The sequence below is a fragment of the Vulpes vulpes genome, chromosome 2, assembly GCF_048418805.1.
Source record: "Vulpes vulpes isolate BD-2025 chromosome 2, VulVul3, whole genome shotgun sequence".
NCBI classification, from domain to species: Eukaryota; Metazoa; Chordata; class Mammalia; order Carnivora; family Canidae; genus Vulpes; species Vulpes vulpes.
In genome coordinates, this window is record NC_132781.1 from 16,239,798 (window position 1) to 16,262,069 (window position 22,272).

General features: G+C 41.6%; 2 pseudogenes; both read left to right on the plus strand.

Annotated features, from left to right (window-relative positions):
• Positions 1-232: 232 nt before the first annotated feature.
• LOC112920638 (uncharacterized) lies at positions 233-4,363 on the plus strand (annotated as a pseudogene).
• Positions 4,364-4,453: 90 nt separating this feature from the next.
• LOC140596241 (uncharacterized) lies at positions 4,454-6,265 on the plus strand (annotated as a pseudogene).
• The last annotated feature ends 16,007 nt before the right edge of the window (positions 6,266-22,272 follow it).

Here is a 22,272-nt window from a genome sequence, read left to right on the forward strand (position 1 = left end):
TATTATGTATCAGTAGCACTAATGATTCCACTTAACAGCATTGTTATTTTCTCTTGAATTATAAGACTAGAAGGCGGAACTGGGGAGACCCGGGCTTGCGCAACCTAAACAGCGCCGGGAGCAAGGAAGGTGGCCGATGCGCAGCGCTGCACATGCGCGGGCTCCGCTCCCTGGGGGACGGTTGAGAACCCGACCGTGTGGCTAGCTGGGCTCAGAGTGGAGGAGGGTCAGGATGGACGAGGACGTGCTGACTACCCTGAAGATCCTCATCATCCGTGAGAGTGGCGTGGGCAAGTCCAGCCTGCTCTTGAGGTTCACAGATGTTACTTTCGATACGGAACTTACAGCAACGATAGCTTTCTTGTTCCAGAAGCGAGGCAGTGCCAGAAACCACTAGAATGGAGGCGAAATTGACTTCCATGCTCTTCCTGAAGATGGAGAAGTGGTTAAGGCCGTGATCTTCGGGGACAAACCAGACGGTCACTCTGACCAGGTGCCCTACATCCTGATCTGGCAGGACATGATCGAGAATCCCCTCCTTGGATAAAACCATTTTTACCCCCCGAAAGCAGGACCTACCAAGATTCTAGCCCTGCGGAAAGCCGAGAAGGAGACCGACTCTACGACCCAACCCCTTTATCCAGTCTTCCAGGATTCCTCCCCGGAGGACCAGATCCTCCCGCTGACCTACTGGGCACCCCCTCCCCCTTCCACCCCTCCATTGGAGGCACTGGGGCCTGCAGAAGGGGTGCCACCCCTCCCTGATGAGGGAGTCCCTGTGCACGGGTCAGCAGCTGGGACACACGTAGGGACCCACCGGGCGGCCCCACCTCCAAATGCGGGCTGGCCGACTCCACCACCCTTCCTCTCCCCGCCATGCCCCATCCCCCATGACGAGACTGGCGGACAGCTAATATTATATTGCAAAGTTCTCTGATAATGCGAGAGATCTAATGGGGCTTTTAGATACTGTTCTCTTTACCCACCAGCCTACTTGGGATGACTGCCAACAGCTCTTTCAGGTTCTCCTCACCACCGAAGAGAGAGAACGAATTCAGGTGGAAGCCTGGAAGTCTGTCCTGGGAGAAGACAGCTGACTCAAAACCCAGACCTCATAAATGCTGCCTTCCCCTTATCCTGCCCCACCTGGGACTACAACTTGGCTGAAGGTAAGGAGAGACTCTGGGTCTACCGCCAGACTCTAATGGCAGGTCTCAAGGCTGCCGTGCAAGCCTACCAATCTGGCCAAGGTCTATGATATAAGACAGGGTAAGGATGAGGGTTCAGCAGCCTTCTTAGAATCGTGGAGGCTTTTAGGCAGTGCACCCCTATGAACCCAGAGGCCCCAGAAACAAAGGCCGCAATTATCATGGCTTTTGTTAACCAGGCCGCTCTGGACATTAAAAAGAAATTGCAAAGAGTAGAGAGACTAGGAGAGAAGAGCTTGCAGGACTCAGTAATAGTAGCACAAAGAGCCTATAATAATAGAGGAAGTCCAGAAGAACAATAAACCAAACTAAGTGAGCAGCAGACCCGAAACCTGGCCAAGATCCTGCTAGCTACAACCATGGATGACCCACAGGAAAGACGGAGACACCTCAAGAAGCTGGCTTCAGGGACAGGTAAGGAGGATGGCCCTGGTCCCCATCGGGAGTGCCCTAAGCTGAACAAAAACCAATGTGCTTTTTGCAAAGAAAAGGGCCACTGGGTGAAAGACTGCCCTAAGAAAAGATCTTAGGCCCCTGCCAAGATCTTGTAAACGGAGGACCTGGACAATTAGGGGAGTTGGGGTTCGGCACCCCTCCCCGAGCCCAGGGTAACTCTTAGAGTGGAGAGGCAACCTGTTGAATTCCTAGTGGACACTAGGGCACAACATTTGGTTTTATTACAACCCCAAGGGAAATTGGCAAACAAGACTTCATGGGTACAAGGGGCCACGGGCACCAAACAGTACTCATGGACTACCTGAAGAACTGAGGATCTCGGCATGGGCCGGGTATCCCATTCCTTCATGGTCATCCCTGAGTGTTCCTACCCATTGTTAGGTTGGGATTTGCTCACCAAGATGGGGACACAAATTTGCTTCCACCCTGAAGGAGCAAAAGTCCTAAACAAGGAGGGGCACCCTATTCAAGTGCTTGTCCTGAGTTTAGAAGACGAGTATCGTCTCCACCAAACGCCATCAGCCCCAATGACTGACATTGACCGTTAGCTGTGGGAATTTCCCCAAGTGTGGGCAGAAACTGGGGGAATTGGGCTGGCCTGGCACTGACCGGCCACATACATAGAACTAAAGCCAGGGGCAGACCCTGTCAGGGTCTGTCAATACCCTATGCCTCTCGTAGCATGTACGGGAATCACACCCCACATACGGCAACTACTGGACTCGGGCATATTAAGGCCTTGCCAATCGGCATGGAACACACTCCCTTGCTGCTGGTTCAGAAACCGCACTCTAATGATTACAGGCCAGTCCAGGACTTAAGAGAAGTCAACCAGCAGCGAGTAGAGGATATGCACCCTACAGTCCCAAACCCATACACCCTCCTCTCCACTCTGCCTCCAGACAAAACTTGGTATACGGTATTAGATTTAAAAGGCACCTTTTTTAGCCTGCCTTTAGCACTCAAGAGCCAAGACCTCTTCACCTTTGAATGGACGGGCCCTGAGAAAGGCATCAATGGACTCAACTACCACAAGGATTCAAAAATTCATTGACCATCTTCAATGAGGCCTTACATGAAGACTTCAGTGAGTTCCATTCCGTGCACCCTCATTTGACCTTATTATAATATGTAGATGATATCCTGTTGGCGGCGGAGGACCAGGACACATGCCTGCAAGGCACCAGGGACTTGCTCCAGACAATAGCGGCTCTAAGATACCGGGCCTCAGCTAAAAAATCCCAGATCTGCAGAGCACAGGTGAGCTACCTTGGGTACAAATTAAAGGATGGACAAAGATGGTTAACGGATGCACAGAAGGAAACCATCTTAAAGATCCCACAGCCACAAACCATCCACCAGGTACGTGAATTCCTGGGGTAAGCAGGGTTCTGTCGATTATGGATTCCGGGTTTTGCCGAGATGGCCAGACCCCTCTATGAGGCCACCAGGCACTAGCAAAATTTTGAATGGACAGGGGCCATGAACAGAGCTTTTAATGACCTTAAACAGGCCTTGCTGTCTGCCCTGGCTCTTGGGTTGCCTGACCTAGCCAAGCCCTTCTACCTGTATGTGGATGAGAAAGACAGGGTGGCAAAAGGGGTCCTTGTCCAGTACACAGGTCCCAGGAAGAGACCCATAGCCTATATATCTCCAAAAAGCTGGACACGGTGGCTGCTGGATGGCCCCCATACTTAAAAATTATTGCCGCGGTGGCCACTATGGTCAAGGACACAGGCAAGCTGGCCATGGGGCAAGAACTGCATGTTACCACCCCACATGCTATTGAAGGGGTACTCAAACGCCCCCAGACCACTGGATCAACAATGCCCATCTGACCCATTATCAGAGCCTACTGCTAAACCCCTTCAAAATTTTATTTAAGCCACCAACAACCCTGAATCCGGCAATGCTACTCCCTAATCCAGACTGGGATTGCATGACTGTCAAGAAATTTTGGCACAGGTGCACAGAATCAGAGCTATCTCCAGGACTAGCCACTGCCGAATGCAGACGCCACCTGGTACACGGACGGCAGCAGTTTTGTCCGAGAAGGAGTCAGATATGCGGGGGCTGCTGTAACCAAGGAAACGGAGACAATCTGGGCAGAGCCACTGGCAGCCCAAATGTCGGCTCAATGGGCAGAATTGATCGCACTGGCCAAGGCGCTGACCATGGGAGAAGGTAAATGAATAAACATTTACGCCGACAGCAGGTACGCCTTTGCCACCGCTCACATCCATGGAGCCCTTTACAGAGAGAGAGGGCTTCTGACAGCAGAGGGTAAGACTATTAAGAACAAAACAGGGATCCTTGAACTCCTGAGGGCCCTCTGGCTGCCCAAGGCATTAGCTATCATCCATTGTCCGGGACACCAAAAGGCAGACACACCAGTAGCCAGGAGAAACGGGCTAGCCCATTTGAAAGCAAAGGAGGCAGCCCTTTCAGTGACCCAGGTCTTAGCAACCACGCTACCCGATCCGGGGGCACTGACCCTGCCAGACACCCCCAACTATACTGATGCTGATTTACACTGGATCAAATGCTTGCCTATGACCCAGTGCTTGCGTGGCTGGTGGAGGGCTGCAGACTCCAGCATTATCCTGCCAGAGGAACTGGAGTATTCATATGGGAACAAGGAAGATGGGAACAAGGAAGACCTCATACAATACACAAAGATCACTATTAAAGACTCTTGAGCAAAAATCGAGCAGATTGTGGCAAGCTGCCACACATGCCAGTTAACTAATGCCACCGCCCATGGATCTAACCCGGGCACCCGGCTCTGAGGGGACTACCCAGGAGCCTACTGGGAAGTGGACTTCACTGAGGTAAAACCTGGAAAATACAGATACAGGTATTTACTATTTACTAGTATTTGTAGATAACTTTTTCAGGATGGACAGAGGCTTTTCCCACCAAAAGTGAAACAGCACAGACCATGACCAAGAAATCCTGTTAAGATTGGATCAGACAACAGCCCAAGATTCATCTCTAAGGTAACACGGGGAGTGGCACTGGTACTTGGGATAGATTGGAAATTACATTGTGCATATAGGCCTCAAAGCTCAGGACAGGTAGAGAGGATGAACAGAACATTAAAGGAGACCTTAACTAAATTAGCCCTGGAGACTGGCAAGGACTGGGTGACTCTCCTCCGCTCTGCCCTGTATAGGGTGAGGAACTCACCTATAAGATGGGACTTACCCCCTACGAAATCATGTTCGGTATTCCTCCACCTATTATCCCCAATTTAAAACCTGAGGTGCTTACTGAGTTTGATGATCACCAACTCCTTTTCTCCCTCCAAATGTTACAATGAACCCATGAACAGGAGTGGCCTAAGCTGAGGGCCCTCTACAAGACTGGGCCACCCCTGGCCCCCATCGATACCGGCCAGGTGACTGGGTGTATATCTGGAGATACCAACACCAGATACTTCAGCCTCGCTGGAGGGGACCCTACATCATGATCCTGACCACTCCCACTGCTCTCAAAGTCAATGGGATTACTCCCTGGGTCCACTACACCCACATCCAGCCAGCTGATCCACACTCCACACGCCATTCTCAAGGGCTTTGTTCCAGAATGGAAAAGCCAACCAGACAAGGACAATCCCCTAAAGCTAAGACTGTGCTGTTCTCACTTATTTCCCACCTCCAAGACTCCCTAGTCTGAGGTTGTCCTTCAAAATAGAAGGGGATTAGACTCAGTCTTCTTACAACAAAGGCAGGGGGGTGGGGTGGGATGGGTTATGTGCTGCCTTAAACATAGGATATTGCTTCTTCACTGGGATGTAAATGGGAGCGAGAACAGCAACAAGGTTGGTTCAAATCCTGGTTTAATCATTCCCCCTGGCTCACTCTGAGAGCAACCTGGACCCATGATAGGGTCCTTCCTTAGGTTCCTCTGAGAGGGGGAAATGTCAAGGCCGAGAAAATTAAGGCCATTCCACCTGAAGTTCAGCGTTAGCACAAGTACAGCCATCTCAGGCCCTTGTGGATAAGAGCTGAAATTTACATTACCTCAGTTACAGGAAAAAAAACAGCTTACAGCTTAACCCTGGAAAGCCCCATATTAGAATGAGAACAAAGCTCAATGCTCTTGAAAGCCCCTTATCAGAAGGTAAACGGAACTTGACAAATTCCTCCACCCCTTCTGGAGGTCCCCTAGACCAGCCCATAAAACTAAGCTGGAACCCACCTCAGGGTCCAAGTCCCTGCTCCGCTGTGTCGGGTATACTTGGACCTAAGCTCGAGCTTGTAAATAAACCCTCATGTATTTGAAAAAAAAAAAAATTATTAGACTAGTTGTCTATCAATATAAGTGAAATCTGAGGAATACATACATTTATTTACCCTCTGGCCTCTGGTTCCCCATCTACAAAATGATGACTATAATAGTACCTATATCATAGATATAATATTAATAAATTACATAAAGTGCTTAACACAATGCCTGGTACAGAGAAAGTCCCCATTAAATAGTAGTTATTACTATTTTTATTATGAAATTCAGGTTTCAGATTTCTGAAGTATGGCAAAGATGAGCACATCATTGCTAAAACCTCTACAGAAGGGAACACTTCTGTCAAGAAATAGCAGTATAGTGTTATTTCAAAGATACTGAAATTCAAAGTCAAAGTTGCTCATTAGAAAAGTTTTTTTTAGTAGTTAAATTGGCAGGAGTTACAAGGCAATGATTACATAATTCAAAATACTATTGCAAACCTCTATGTTTATTGCAGCAGTATTTACAATAGCTTAGACGTAGAAGAAAACTAAGTGTCTATGATAAATGAATGAAGATAGATGCACAGAAGACAGACACACACATGCACACACACTGGAATATTATTCAGCTACAAAAAAGAATGAAATCTTGCCATTTGCTACAACATGGATGGATATTCCAGGTATCATGCTAAGTGAAACAAATGAGACAGAGAAATAAATACCAGATGATTTCACTTTTATGTAGAATCTAAAAAACAAATGAACAAACATACAGAAAACAGAAACAAACTCATAAATACAAAAAGGAAACGGGTGGTTGCCAAAGGAAAGAAGAGTGGGAGGATGCATGAAACAGGTAAATGGGATTAAGAGGGACAAACTTCTAGTTCTAAAACAATAAGTCACCGAGATGAAAAGTACAGCATAGGCAATATAGCCAATAATATCATAATAACATTGTATGGTGACAGAGGGTAACTACATTTATTGTGGTGAGCATTTTGTAATGTATATAATTTTTGAAACACTGTTGTATGCCTGAAAACTAATATAACATTTATGTCAAACAAACTTCAATAATAAAAAAAACTTTAATAAAGTTGCATAAATATGTTTTGAAAACATAAGTATCTCAGTTTTACATTAACTTCTCACCTATGATAGCTTTTGCTTTATTCATTAGTTTATTAGACTGAACTTTCCCATCAGCTGTAAAATGGGATACAAATTACAGAGATCACAATGAGATTCACAAACAGAATATGAACTTACTCATTGTGAAATAGAGCATCAGAAATCAACAACTTCCCATGATTGTTACTATAACTGTATTTCTTCTCTCCTCCATCTCCACATCATAAAAAATTTAAAAATGAGTACTCTGCAAATGGTACAATGCTCTTTAAAGTACTAAGATGTTAAACTCTACTTACAGCATTAGAATGGAAACTTAAAGATTTAAAAGTTTTCTCCTCCAAACCCATCATTTTGATTTGATCTCCTGACCTCTCTAACCTGTTCTGTTTCAGTCAGGGAAGGAAAGAAAACTGAGTTTAATGACTGTCTACTAAACCATGTAGTGTGATGGGTGCTTTCATACCATAACTCAAACTTTTGTTATTATCATTTTTTAAAGAAAGAAAAAGAAACAGCCTCAGAAAAGTAAAGATATGTGCCTTAAGTTACAAAGCTAGTAGGAGAGAAAACTGCAGCTGTCAGATTCCTAAATCAACACTTGCTCCCTTCTACCAAATCAACCATGCTTCTGGGGTAGAATTTAAAAGCAGCCAATCACTTGCATTAGTATTCTTAAAACTGACCATAAGCATCCTTACACTTCAGAAAGCACCTTCCCTAATATGATACTCCTAACTCCCAAATCAAATTTTCACTTCTGTTTTTTGCCTACATATTTCTTTTCCCACTTTAATCAAATGCAACCTTAAGAACAATCACTATGGGGGATCCTTGGGTGGCTCAGCGGTTTGGCGCCTGCCTTTGGCCCAGGGCGTGATCCTGGAGACCCGGGATCGAGTCCCACGTCGGGCTCCTGGCATGGAGCCTACTTCTCCCTCCTCCTGTGTTTCTGCCTCTCTCTTTCTCTCTCTCTCTATGTCTATCATAAATAAGTAAATAAATAAATAAATATTTAAAAAAAAGAACAATCACTACAACTTATCCCTGCATGGGTGGATGGATATTAGGATTGTTTCCAATTTGTAGTCATTAGGAATAAAGCTGCTATGAATGTTCATTCACAAATATTTTTGTGAACATATATATTCATTTATCCTGGAAAAACACCCATCAGGGGGATTGCTGGGTCTTATGATAAATTTACATTCAACTTTTCATTAAATGGCCATACTGATCTCCATGGTGGTTAGAATACCCTCTAGCAATTGTATGAGGCATAATTGCTCCATATTTTGCTAAAGCTTGGTCTTGTCGAACTTCTTAATTTTTGCTATTCTAAGGGATGGATAGCAGTGTCTCCTAATGATTTAAATTGCATTTCTCTTATAACTAATAATGTTCAGCCTTCTTTTGTGTGGTCATTGGCCAAGTATATTTCTTCCTTTGTGAAATGTCCACTCAAATCTTTTGCCCACTTTCACTGCTTTGTCTTATGGTTGAGTTGTTCTTGATATTCTGGATATCAGTCCTTAGTCACGTTGGTTTTGCAAATATATTCTCCCAGTGTGTGTCTTGTCTTTTATTTTTTAACTGTTTCAGAAAAAGAAGTTGTTAATCATTTTTAAAAGTTCATGCTTAGAACTCTTGGTCACCTAAGAAATCCTTTTCTACCCTAAGATCACAATATTATTTACCTATGTTTTCTTCAAGAAGTTCTCCTTAGGGCAGATATATAAATAGTTGTCTTTAACTAATAAATGAAAATTGGATTTTGGGTTTAGTTTTTATTAACTAAATTCATTGGAAACAATCTAATGTACATTACTTTTCAAAAAGTGGCAAAATATGCAAAATATACAAAAAAGAATTTGCCACAGATACTACTGAAAGTTTATTTTATTATTTTAAATATTTTATTTATTCATGAGAGACAGAGAGAGAGAGGCAGAGACATAGGCAAAGAAATAAGCAGGCTCCCCACAGGGAGCCCAATGTGAGACTCAATCCCAAATCCCAGGATTATACCCCGATCTGAAGGCAGACACTCAACTGCTGAGCCACCCAGGCATTCCACTGCGGCAAGTTTAAAAAGTTTATATACTTAATTAAATCTCTAGCACTTAACATAGTATCACTTATTCAGTAAATATCTGTTAAATAAATGAATGAATTAGTTCATTAACAAATTTTTCACTCACCAGCAGATGACCTCCCATCTTTTATCCCATTCTTCTCATTCATGTCTTTATCAGCTGTAAAATAAGAAACTAGGTCACAAAGCTAAATACTTATAGTGAATTTTATAAAACTATTAATGTAAATATAGCAATTTAAGGAAGTTGTATGTATTGATCTAAATATGATCCAACTTAATTCCAAATAAATATAAGGAATAGGAAAAAAGAAAGCTATTAGTAGTCAATGAAGATTCCTGTTTCAGAGAGATAATGAATCAGTTACAAAATAAGGCAGTTTGAAATAAATAATGAACAAAAAAAATCAGAATTCAAGTTTTTAGTATCTTTCAAAACTCACAATGAGTTCCCTTTTAGAAGGTGATGAAAAGAAGACACATTCAGGGTGCCTGGGGGGCTGGGTTGGTAGAACATGTGATTCTGGATCTTGGGGTTGCAGGTTTGAGCTCCGCACTGGGCAGAAAGATTGCTTAAAAATAAAATCTTAAAAAAAACATTCGTTCTGCTCATGTAAGGAGATGGTGATATGGCATCTTTTCTTTCCTTGTGACCTAACAAAACTTTTAAGCAATCCATTTTAATGAGCTGCCTCTTAAAATTGTGCAAACCAACCAAGAAAAACAGGGTCTGTGCTTGATAGTATTTTAGGAGCCTTGGAAGGCAGCATGACATGCAGCCTGTGCTGAGAAAATACAGTCAGGGGAAAGTAGAGAAGAAATGGGAGCACTGAAGAGGGAGGGGGCAAGATGGTGGGAGAGTAGGATCCCCAAGTCACCTGTCCCCACTAAATTACCCAGATAACTTTCAAATCACCCTGAAAACCTATGAATTTGGTCTTAGATTTAAAGAGAGAACAGCCTGGAATGCTACAGTGAGAAGAGTTCACGCTTCTATCAAGTACAACTTGTTTTTGGCCACTCTGCACTGAGCAAAATGACTAGAAGGAGAAACTCACCTCAAAAGAAGGAATCAGAAACAGTCCTCTCTCCTATAGAGTTACAAAATTTGGATTACAATTCAATGTCAGAAAGCCAATTCAGAAGCACAATTATAAAGCTGCTACTGGTCACTCTAGAAAAAAGTGTAAAGGATTCAAGAGACTTCCTGACTGCAGAATTTAGATCTAATCAGGCAGAAATTAAAAATCAATTAAATGAGGGCAGCCCCAGTGGCGCAGCAGTTTAGAGCTGCTTGCAGCCCAGGGTGTGATCCTGGAGACCGGGGATCGAGTCCTATGTCAGGCTCTCAGCATGGAGCCTGCTTTTCCCTCTGCCTGTGTCTCTGACTCTCTCTCTCTCTCTCTCTCTCTCTCTCTCTCTCTCTGAATAAATAAATAAAATAATCTTTTTAAAAAATCAATTAAATGAGATGCAATCCAAACTAGAGGTCCTAATGACAAGAGTTGACGAGGTAGAAGAACGAGTGAATGATGTAGAAGACAAGTTGATGGCAAGGAGGGAAACTGAGGAAAAAAGAGAAAAACAAAAGATCATGAGGATAGGTTAAGGGAAATAAATGACAGCCTCAGAAGGAAAAATCTACATTTAATTGGGGTTCCCGAGGGTGCCAAAAGGGACAGAGGTCCAGAATATGTATTTGAACAAATCATAGCTGAGAATTTTTCTAACCTGGGAAGGGAAACAGGCATTGAGATCCAGGAGATAGAGAGATCCCCCCGCCAAAATCAATAAAAACTGCTCAACACCTCAACATTTAATAGTGAAACTTGCAAATTCCAAAGATAAAGAGAAGATCCTTAAAGCAGCAAGAGACAAGAAATCTCTAACTTTTATGGAGAGAAATATTAGATTAACAGCAGACCTCTCCACAGAGACCTGGCAGGCCAGAAAGGGCTGGCAGGATATATTCAGGGTCCTAAATGAGAGGAACCTGCAGCCAAGAATACTTTATCCAGAAAGCCTCTCATTCAGAATAGAAGGAGAGATAAAGAGCTCCAAGATAGGCAGAAACTGAAAGAATATGTGACCACCAAGCCAGCTCTGCAAGAAATACTAAGGGGGGACCCTGTAATAGAAAGAGGAGGTCCAAGGGAACAATCTACAAAAACAGGGGCTGAATAGGTATCATGATGACACTAAATTCATATCTTTCAATAGTAACTCTGAATGTGAATGGGCTTAATGACCCCATCAAAAGGCACAGGGTTTCAGATTGGATAAAAAAGCAGGACCCATCTATTTGCTGTCTATAAGAGACTCATTTTAGACATAAGGATACCCACAGCCTGAAAATGAAAGGTTGGAGGACCATTTACCATTCAAATGGTCCTCAAAATAAAGCAGGGGTAGCCATCCTCATATCAGATAAACTAAAGTTTATCCCAAAGACTGTAGTAAGAGATGAGGAGGGACACTATATCATACTTAAAGGATTTATCCAACAAGAGGACCTAACAATCATAAATATTTATGCCCCGAATGTGGGAGCTGCCAAGTATATCAATCAATTAATAACCAAAGTTAAAACACACTTAGATAATAATACACTTATACTTGGTGACTTGAATGTAGCACTTTCTATAATCGACAGGTCTTCTAAGCACATCTCCAAAGAAACAAGAGCTTTATTTTTTTTTTTAAATTTATCTACGATAGTCACATAGAGAGAGAGAGGCAGAGACACAGGCAGAGGGAGAAGCAGGCTCCATGCACCGGGAGCCCGATGTGGGATTCGATCCCAGGTCTCCAGGATTGTGCCCCGGGCCAAAGGCAGGCGCCAAACCGCTGCACCACCCAGGGATCCCGAAACAAGAGCTTTAAATGATACACTGGACCAGATGGATTTCACAGATATCTACAGAACTTTACATCCAAACGCAGCTGAATACACATTCTTCTCAAGTGCACATGGAACTTTCTCCAGAATAGACCACATACTGGGTCACAAATCAGGTCTGAACCGATACTAAAGGATTGGGATCATCCCCTGCATATTTTTAGACCATAATGCTTTGAAATTAAAACTAAATAACAAGAAGAAGTTTGGAAGGATTTCAAACACGTGGAGGCTAAGGACCATCCTGCTAAAAGATGTCAACCAGGAAATTAGGGAAGAATTAAAAAGATTCATGGAAACTAATGAGAATGAAGATACAACCATTCAAAATCTTTGGGGGTACTCTCACAGAACATGAGAGACTCCTAACTCTGGGAAAAGAATAAGAGGTGGTGGAAAGGGAGGTAGGCGGGGGTGGGGGTGACTGAGTGACGGGCACTGAGGGGGGCACTTGATGGGATGAGCACTGGGTGTTATTCTATATGTTGGCAAATTAAACACCAATACAAAAAAAAAAAAAACCTAAAAAGAATGTCATAGAATATGTAACATCTTGGGATAAGCTTATTAAATTCAGTATAAAGGCAAAATCTTTGGGATACAGCAAAAGCAGTCCTGAGGGGGAAATACATCGCAATACAAGCATACATCCAAAAACTGGAAAGAATGCAAATACAAAAGCTAACCTTGCACTTAAAGGAGCTGGAGAAAAAACAGCAAATAGATCCTACATAAAGCAGAAGAAGAGAGTTAATAAAGATTCGAGCAGAACTCAATGAAATAGAGACCAGAAGAACTGTGGAACAGATGAACAAAACCAAGAGTTGGTTCTTTGAAAGGATTAATAAGATAGATAAACCATTAGCCAGCCTTATTAAAAAGGAGAGAAAAGACTCAATAAAATCATGAATGAGAAAGGAGAGATCACCACCAATACCAAGGACATACAAACGATCTTAAAAACTTATTATGAGCAGCTGTACACCAATAAATCAGGCAATCTATAGAAGAAATGAATGCATTTCTGGAAAGCCACAAACTACCAAAACTGGAACAGGAAGAAATAGAAATGACCTGAACAGGCCAATAACCAGGGAGGAAATTGAAGCAGTCATCAAAAACCTCCCAAGACACAAAAGTCCAGGGCCAGATGGCTTCCCAGGGGAGTTCTATCAAACGTTTAAAGAAGAAACCATACCTATTCTACTAAAGCTGTTCAGAAAGATAGAAAGAGACGGAATACTTCCAAACTTGTTTTGTGAGGCCAGCTTCACCTTAATTCCAAAACCAGACAAAGACCCCACCAAAAAAGGAGAATTATAGACCAATATCCCTGATGAACATGGATGCAAAAATTCTCAACAAGATACTAGCCAATAGGATTCAATAATACTTAAAGAAGATTATTCACCATGACCAAGTGGGATTTATCCCCGTGATGCAAGGCTGGTTCAACACCCGTAAAGCAATCAATGTGATTGATCATATCAGCAAGAGAAAAAACAAGAACTATATAATCCTCTCAATAGATGCAGAGAAAGCATTTGACATAATACAGCATCCATTCCTGATCCAAACTCTTCAGAGTGTAGGGATAGAGGGAACATTCCTCAACATCTTAAAAGCCATCTATGAAAAGCCCACAGCAAATATCATTCTCAATGGGGAAACACTGGGAGCCTTTGCCCTAAGATCAGGAACACGACAGGGATTTCACTCTCACCACTGCTATTTAACATAGTACTAAAAGTCCTAGCCTCAGCAATCAGGCAACAAAAAGAAATAAAAGGCATTCAAAAGCCTCAGCAATCAGGCAACAAAAAGAAATAAAAGGCATTCAAATTGGCAAAGAAGAAGTCAAACTCTCCCTCTTCGCAGATGACATGATACTGTACATAGAAAACCCAAAGACTCCACCCCAACATTGCTAGAACTCATACAGCAATTTGGCAGTGTGGCAGGATACAAAATCAATGCCCAGAAGTCAGTGGCATTTCTATACACTAACAATGAGACTGAAGAAAGAGAAATTAAGGAGTCAATCCCATTTACAATTGCACCCAAAAGCATAAGATACCTAGGAATAAACCTAACCAAAGAGGTAAAGATCTATACCCTAAAAACTACAGAACACTTCTGAAAGAAACTGAGGAAGACACAAAGAGATGGAAAAATATTCCATGCTCATGGATTGGAAGAATTAATATTGTGAAAATGTCAATGCTTCCCAGGGCAATTTACACATTTAATGCAGTCCCTATCAAAATACCATGGGCTTTCTTCAGAGAGTTGTAACAAATCATCTTAAGATTTGTGTGGAATCAGAAAAGACCCCGAATAGCCAGGGGAATATTAAAAAAGAAAACCAGAGCTACGGGCATCACAATGCCAGATTTCAGGCTGTACTACAAAGCTGTGGTCATCAAGACAGTGCAGTACTGGCAGACACATAGATCAATGGAACAGAATAGAGAATTCAGAAATGGGCCCTCAACGTTATGGCCAACTAATATTCGACAAAGAAGGAAAGACTATCCACTGGAAAAAGGACAGTCTCTTCAATAAATGGTGCTGGGAAAAATTAGACAGCCACCTGCAGAAGAATGAAACTAGATCATTCTCTTACACCATACACAAAGATAAACTCAGAATGGATAAAAGATCCTAATGTGAGACAAGAATCCATCAAAATCCTAGAGGAGAACACAGGCAATACCCTTTTTGAACTTGGCCACAGCAACTTCTTGTAAGATGCATCCATGAAGACAAGAGAAACAAAAGCAAAAATGAACTATTGGGACTTCATCAAGATAAGAAGCTTTTGCTCAGCAAAAGAAACAGTCAACAAAACTAAAAGACAACCTACAGAATGGGAGAAGATATTTGCAAATGACCTATCAGATAAAGACTAGTTTCCAAGATCTATAAAGAACTTATTAAATTCAACAACAAAGAAACAAACAATCCAATCATGAAATGGGCAAAAGACATGAACAGAAATCTCACAGAGGAAGACATAGACATGGCCAACAAACACATGTGAAAATGCTCTGCATCACTTTCCATCAGGGAAATACAAATCAAAACCACAATGAGATACCACCTCACACCAGTGAGAATGGGGAAAATGAACACGACAGGAAACAACAAATGTTGGAGAGGATGTGGAGAAAGGGGAACCCTCTTGCACTGTTGATGGGAATGTGAACTGGTACAGCCACTCTGGAAAACTGTGTGGAGGTTCCTCAAAGAGTTAAATATAGATCAGCCCTATGACCCAGCAATTGCACTGCTGGGGATTTACCCCCAAAGATACAGAGTCAGTGAAACGCCGGGACTCCTGCACCCCAATTTTATAGCAGCAATGTCCACAATAGCCAAACTGTGGAAGGAGCCTCAGTGTCCATCAAAAGATGAATGGATAAAGAAGATGTGGTCTATGTGTACAATGGAATATTACTCAGCCATTAGAGATGACAAATACCCACCATTTGCTTCGACATGGATGGACATGGAGGGTATTATGCTGAGTGAAATAAGTCAATCGGAGAAGGACAAACATTATATGGTCTCATTCATTTGGGGAATATAAAAAATAGTGAAAGGGAAAAAAGGGGAAAGGAGAGAAAATGAGTGGAAAATATCAGAGAGGGGACAGACTCCTAACTCTGGGAAAAGAACAAGGGGTAGTGGAAAGGGAGGTGGGAAGGGGGTGGGGGTGACTGGGTGATGGGCACTGAGGGAGGCACTTGATGGGATGAGTGCCTTACACTGGGTGTTATGCTATATTTTGTCAAATTGAGCTCCAATAAAAAAAATAAAAATAAAGAAATGGGAGCACTGCCATCTCCAGCAGAAGAGTGTGTGACAGCCACCACGTTTTCCACAGCTCCAAAATAGGTCAAATAGCAAAAGATCTCCTGTGACCCAGTGAAAGGAACAGAGGTTAGGGACAGAAGCCAAAAGCCCCAACGTGCCTGACAGTCAAGCTGAGGTTCCACAGCCAGTACAGAAGGCAAGATAAAATGCCAAGTGAAAAGGGAGGTCATTGAGTGAATGCCAGATGAAGATTTAAAAATAAATGAGGATAGGAGCAGACATATTATCATACTGATGATAACCTCTGGTTTGTCTCCTTAACTATAGTAACCTACCTGGCCGAAGCTGTTCCTTCATTTTCTTTTCTGAGCCCTACAACACCATTTGCATACCCGGACACACTAGTATTTCTATTTGGAATGCCTGAACCACCCGTCCTAATGTATAAAGTCCAGGTGAGGACTACTTAACCTCTCTTCCCACTCTTCCGCAAACTAGGGAGTCAGGTACAAGAGCAGCCAGCTTTCCTGTATAATTCTATTGTCAAGGATTCATTCAGTGCTGTTTCCTTCACATCCATTTCCCTGTCAGTGTCAGGCCTCCTCTCCCAAGCTCCCCTTGCTTAGGGAACATTGTCTGGTCCTAGCTGTGGTTCCCATCACTCTTTCCTCACACCCCTTAATGTCATCATAAGGCAAGATGCCCATTCTCAACACTTCTAGTCAACATTATACTGGAGGTGCTAGCCAATAAAATAAGTCAAGAACAAGAGAAAGAAAAGGCATAGAGAATGGGAAGAAAGAAGTAAAATCATGTCTATCTGCAGATTATATAATTATTTACAGGAAAATCTTAAGGAATCTACCAAAATACCAGGGCTAATAAGAAAATTTAGCAGAGCCACAGAGTACAAGGGTAATTCAAATAAATAGATTCAATTTTATCATATTGGCATCAAACAATTGTTCCATTTTATTCCTCAAAACCATGCTTCCAAACTGTCTTCTGAAGAACACAGGAAAACTAGTATGTGAACTACAAAGGGTTCTGTACAACTTGAGGTTAGCCTTGGGAAATGAATGAGGAAGTAAAGGTAACAGAATTGAGAATAGTAATGGGGGCTTCCACTATAACTGAATATTTTTATTTCCTTAAAAATCAAAAAGTTAAAGGTCCAAAGCAAATATAGGAAACTATTAAATGTTGTTAAATCTATTATTTCCTATAATTTCTGTGTGTTTGAAATATTCCATAATTTTTTCAAGTTTTTACTTAAATTCTAGTTAGTTAACATATAATATTGGTTTCAGGTATGGAATATAGAGATTCATCACTTATATACAACACCCAGTGCTCATTACAAGTACCCTTTTTAATCTGTATTATCATTTTTACCCATGGTAAATGGATAAAAATACCCATTTTACCCATTTTACTCACCTCTTTCCATCAACCCTCAGTTTGTTCTCTATCATGAAGAGTCTGTTTTTTTTTTAAATTTTTATTGGTGTTCAATTTGCCAACATACAGAAAAACACCCAGTGCTCATCCCGTCAAGTGTCCACCTCAGTGCCCGTCACCCATTCCCCTCCAACACCCGCCCTCCTCCCCTTCCACCACCCCTAGTTCGTTTCCCCGAGTTAGGAGTCTTTATGTTCTGTCTCCCTTCCTGATATTTCCCAACATTTCTTTTCCCTTCCTTTATATTCCCTTTCACTATTATTCATATTCCCCAAATGAATGAGAACATACACTGTTTGTCCTTCTCCGATTGACTTATTTCACTCAGCATAATACCCTCCAGTTCCACCCACGTTGAAGCAAATGGTGGGTATTTGTCGTTTCTAATGGCTGAGTCATATTCCATTGTATACATAAACCACATCTTCTTTATCCATTCATCTTTCGATGGACACCGAGGCTCCTTCCACAGTTTGGCTATTGTGGCCATTGCTGAGAGAAACATCGGGGTGCAGGTGTCCCGACGTTTCATTGCATCTGAATCTTTGGGGTAAATCCCCAACAGTGCAATTGCTGGGTCGTAGGGCAGGTCTATTTTTAACTCTTTGAGGAACCTCCACACAGTTTTCCAGAGTGGCTGCACCAGTTCACATTCCCACCAACAGTGTAAGAGGGTTCCCTTTTCTCCGCATCCTCTCCAACATTTGTGGTTTCCTGCCTTGTTAATTTTCCCCATTCTCACTGGTGTGAGGTGGTATCTCATTGTGGTTTTGATTTGTATTTCCCTGATGGCAAGTGATGCAGAGCATTTTCTATGTGCATGTTGGCCATGTCCATGTCTTCCTCTGTGAGATTTCTCTTCATGTCTTTTGCCCATTTCATGATTGGATTGTTTGTTTCTTTGGTGTTGAGTTTAATAAGTTCTTTATAGATTTTGGAAACTAGCCCTTTATCTGATATGTCACTTGCAAATATCTTCTCCCATTCTGTAAGTTGTCTTTTAGTTTTGTTGACTGTATCCTTTGCTGTGCAAAAGCTTCTTATCTTGATGAAGTCCCAATAGTTCATTTTTGCTTTTGTTTCTTTTGCCTTTGTGGATGTATCTTGCAAGAAGTTACTGTGTTCACAAAGTTCAAAAAGGGTGTTGCCTGTGTTCTCTTCTATGATTTTGATGGACTCTTGTCTCACATTTAGATCTCTCATCCATTTTGAGTTTATCTTTGTGTATGGTGAAAGAGAGTGGTCCAGTTTCATTCTTCTGCATGTGGATGTCCAATTTTCCCAGCACCATTTATTGAAGAGACTGTCTTTCTTCCAATGGATAGTCTTTCCTCCTTTATCGAATATTAGATGACCATACATTTCAGGGTCCACTTCTGGGTTCTCTATTCTATTCCATTGATCTATGTGTCTGTTTTTGTGCCAGTACCACACTGTCTTGATGACCACAGCTTTGTAGTACAACCTGAAATCTGGCATTGTGATGCCCCCAGCTATGGTTTTCTTTTTTAAAATTCCCCTGGCTATTCGGGGTCTTTTCTGATTCCACACAAATCTTAAAATAATTTGTTCTAACTCTCTGAAGAAAGTCCATGGTATTTTGATAGGGATTGCATTAAACGTGTAAATTGCCCTGGGTAACATTGACATTTTTACAATATTAATTCTTCCAATCCATGAGCATGGAATATTTTTCCATCTCTTTGTGTCTTCCTCAATTTCTTTCAGAAGTGTTCTATAGTTTTTAGGGTATAGATCTTTTACCTCTTTGGTTAGGTTTATTCCTAGGTATCTTATGCTTTTGGATGCAATTGTAAATGGGATTGACTCCTTAATTTCTCTTTCTTCAGTCTCATTGTTAGTGTATAGAAATGCCATTGATTTCTGGGCATTGATTTTGTATCCTGCCACACTACCAAATTGCTGTATGAGTTCTAGCAATCTTGGGGTGGAGGCTTTTGGGTTTTCTATGTAGAGTATCATGCCATCGGCGAAGAGGGAGAGTTTGACTTCTTCTTTGCCAATTTGAATGCCTTTAATGTCTTTTTGTTGCCTGATTGCTGAGGCGAGGACTTCCAGAACTATGTTGAACAGCAGTGGTGAGAGTGGACATCCCTGTCTTGTTCCTGATCTTAGGGGAAAGGCTCCTAGTGCTTCCCCATTGAGAATGATATTTGCTGTGGGCTTTTCGTAAATGGCTTTTAAGATGTCGAGGAAAGTTCCCTCTATCCCAACACTCTGAAGGGTTTTGATCAGGAATGGATGCTGTATTTTGTCAAATGCTTTCTCTGCATCTAATGAGAGGATCATATGGTTCTTGGTTTTTCTCTTGCTGATATGATGAATCACATTGATGGTTTTACGAGTGTTGAACCAGCCTTGTGTCCCGGGGATAAATCCTACTTGGTCATGGTGAATAATTTTCTTAATGTGTTGTTGGATCCTATTGGCTAGTATCTTGTTGAGAATTTTTGCATCCATGTTCATCAGGGATATTGGTCTATAATTCTCCTTTTTGGTGGGGTCTTTGTCTGGTTTTGGAATTAAGGTGATGCTGGCCTCATGGAACGAATCTGGAAGTACTCCATCTCTTTCTATCTTTCCAAACAGCTTTAGTAGAATAGGTATGATTTCTTCTTTAAACGTTTGATAGAATTCCCCTGGGAAGCCATCTGGCCCTGGACTTTTGTGTCTTGGGAGGTTTTTGATGACTGCTTCAATTTCCTCCCTGGTTATTGGCCTGTTCAGGTCATTTCTATTTCTTCCTGTTCCAGTTTTGGTAGTTTGTGGCTTTCCAGGAATGCGTCCATTTCTTCTAGATTGCCTAATTTATTGGCATACAGCTGTTCATAATATGTTTTTAAAATCGTTTGTATTTCCTTGGTGTTGGTAGTGATCTCTCCTTTCTCATTCATGATTTTATTAACTTGAGTCTTCTCTCTCTTCTTTTTAATAAGGTTGGCTAATGGTTTATCTATCTTATTAATTCGTTCAAAGAACCAACTCCTGGTTCTGTTGATCTGTTCCACAGTTCTTTTGGTCTTGATATCATTTAGTTCTGCTCGAATTTTAATTAACTGTCTTCTTCTGCTGGGGGTGGGGTCTATTTGTTGCTTTTTCTCTAGCTCCTTTAGGTGTAAGGTGAGTTCTTTCCAGTTTTTGAATGGATGCTTGTATTGCGATGTATTTCCCCCTCAGGACTGCTTTTGCTGCATCCCAAAGATTTTGAACGGTTGTATCTTCATTCTCATTAGTTTCCATGAATCTTTTTAATTCTTCCTTAATTTCCTGGTTGACCTTTTCATCTTTTAGCAGGATGGTCCTTAATCTCCACGTGTTTGTGGTCCTTCCAAACTTATTGTTGTGATTAAGTTCTAATTTCAAGGCATTATGGTCTGAGAATATACAGGGGACTATCCCGATCTTTTGGTATCAGTTCAGACCCGATTTGTGACCCAGTATGTGGTCTATTCTGGAGAAAGTTCCATGTGCACTTGAGAAGAATGTGTATTCAGTTGAGTTTGGATGTAAAGTTCTGTAGATATCTGTGAAATCCATCTGGTCCAGTGTATCATTTAAAGCTCTCGTTTCTTTGGATATGTTGTGCTTAGAAGACCTATCTAGTATAGAGAGAGCTAGATTGAAGTCACCAAGTATAAGTGTATTATTATCAAAGTATTTCTTCAGTTTGGTTATTAATTGGTTTAAATATTTGGCAGCTCCCACATTCGGGGCATATATATTGAGGATTGTGAAGTCCTCTTGTTGGATAGATCCTTTGAGTATGAGATAGTGTCCCTCTTCATCTCTCACTATAGTCTTCGGGGTAAATTTTAATTTATCTGATATGAGGATGGCTACCCCTGCTTTCTTTTGAGGACCATTTGAATGGTAAAAATGGTTCTCCAACCTTTTATTTTCAGTTTGTAGGTGTCCTTCTGTCTAAAATGAGTCTCTTGTAGACAGCAAATAGATGGGTCCTGCTTTTTTATCCAGTCTGAAACCCTGCGCCTTTTGATGGGGTCATTAAGCCCGTTCACGTTCCGAGTTACTATTGACAGATATGAGTTTAGTGTCATCATAATATCTGTATAGAATAAAGACATTAGAAAATTAAGCCAGTGTTAAATCAGTTTAAGAACACCTCAAGAAAGGGAGGTGGGTGGGGTGATGGGCACTGAGGGGGGCACTGGGGGGGGCACTTGGCAGGATGAGCATGGGGTGTTATATGTTGGCAAATTGAATTCCAATAAAAAATTTTTTTTTTTTAAAGAACACCTCAAAACCCTAGCTGGGATTTTCCCAAGAGATCCACAACCCACTTATTATCTATCTATATTCAACTGAAAATTCTTACTTTCAGGTAGAGTTGAAGATCCTGAATTGATTAAATTGCCAATAAATTCTTCTAAATTTACTTTTCCATCCTCTGAAAGAAAAAAATGCATGTCAATGAACAGGGAATATGATCAGAGATGGGCAACCATAGCATAATTGCCATACTGAAAAACAGTTTATAGATTTGGCCTTGAAATATAGACATAAATATTTAATCAGAAAGACAGACTCATGCATATCTTTCAGACACATACACTAATCTCCTATAGATCTTCCTTTGTATGATGCTACTGAAAATGAGTAGGATTCAACTGGGTAGTAGGTAGAAAAGAGGCTTGGATAATCCATGAAGCAGATAGACCTCTTAAGGATTCTTGAAAAGTTCAAACAGATGCATGTCAGCTAAGATAAAGGATATCTAGAAACATTACTCACCCGTGAGAGCCACATTCTGCACTGATCTTTGAAGTGCATCTTGAGGTAATGGAACTCCTATATTTTTCAGGATGGAGCCTAGATCATCAGGAGTGACCACATTTTTTCTAATGGCAGCCAGAGCTTTCAGGGGGCCTTCTTCTTGTATATTTTAAAAAAATATACAACGTATAAAGTTTTTTTTTTTTAAAA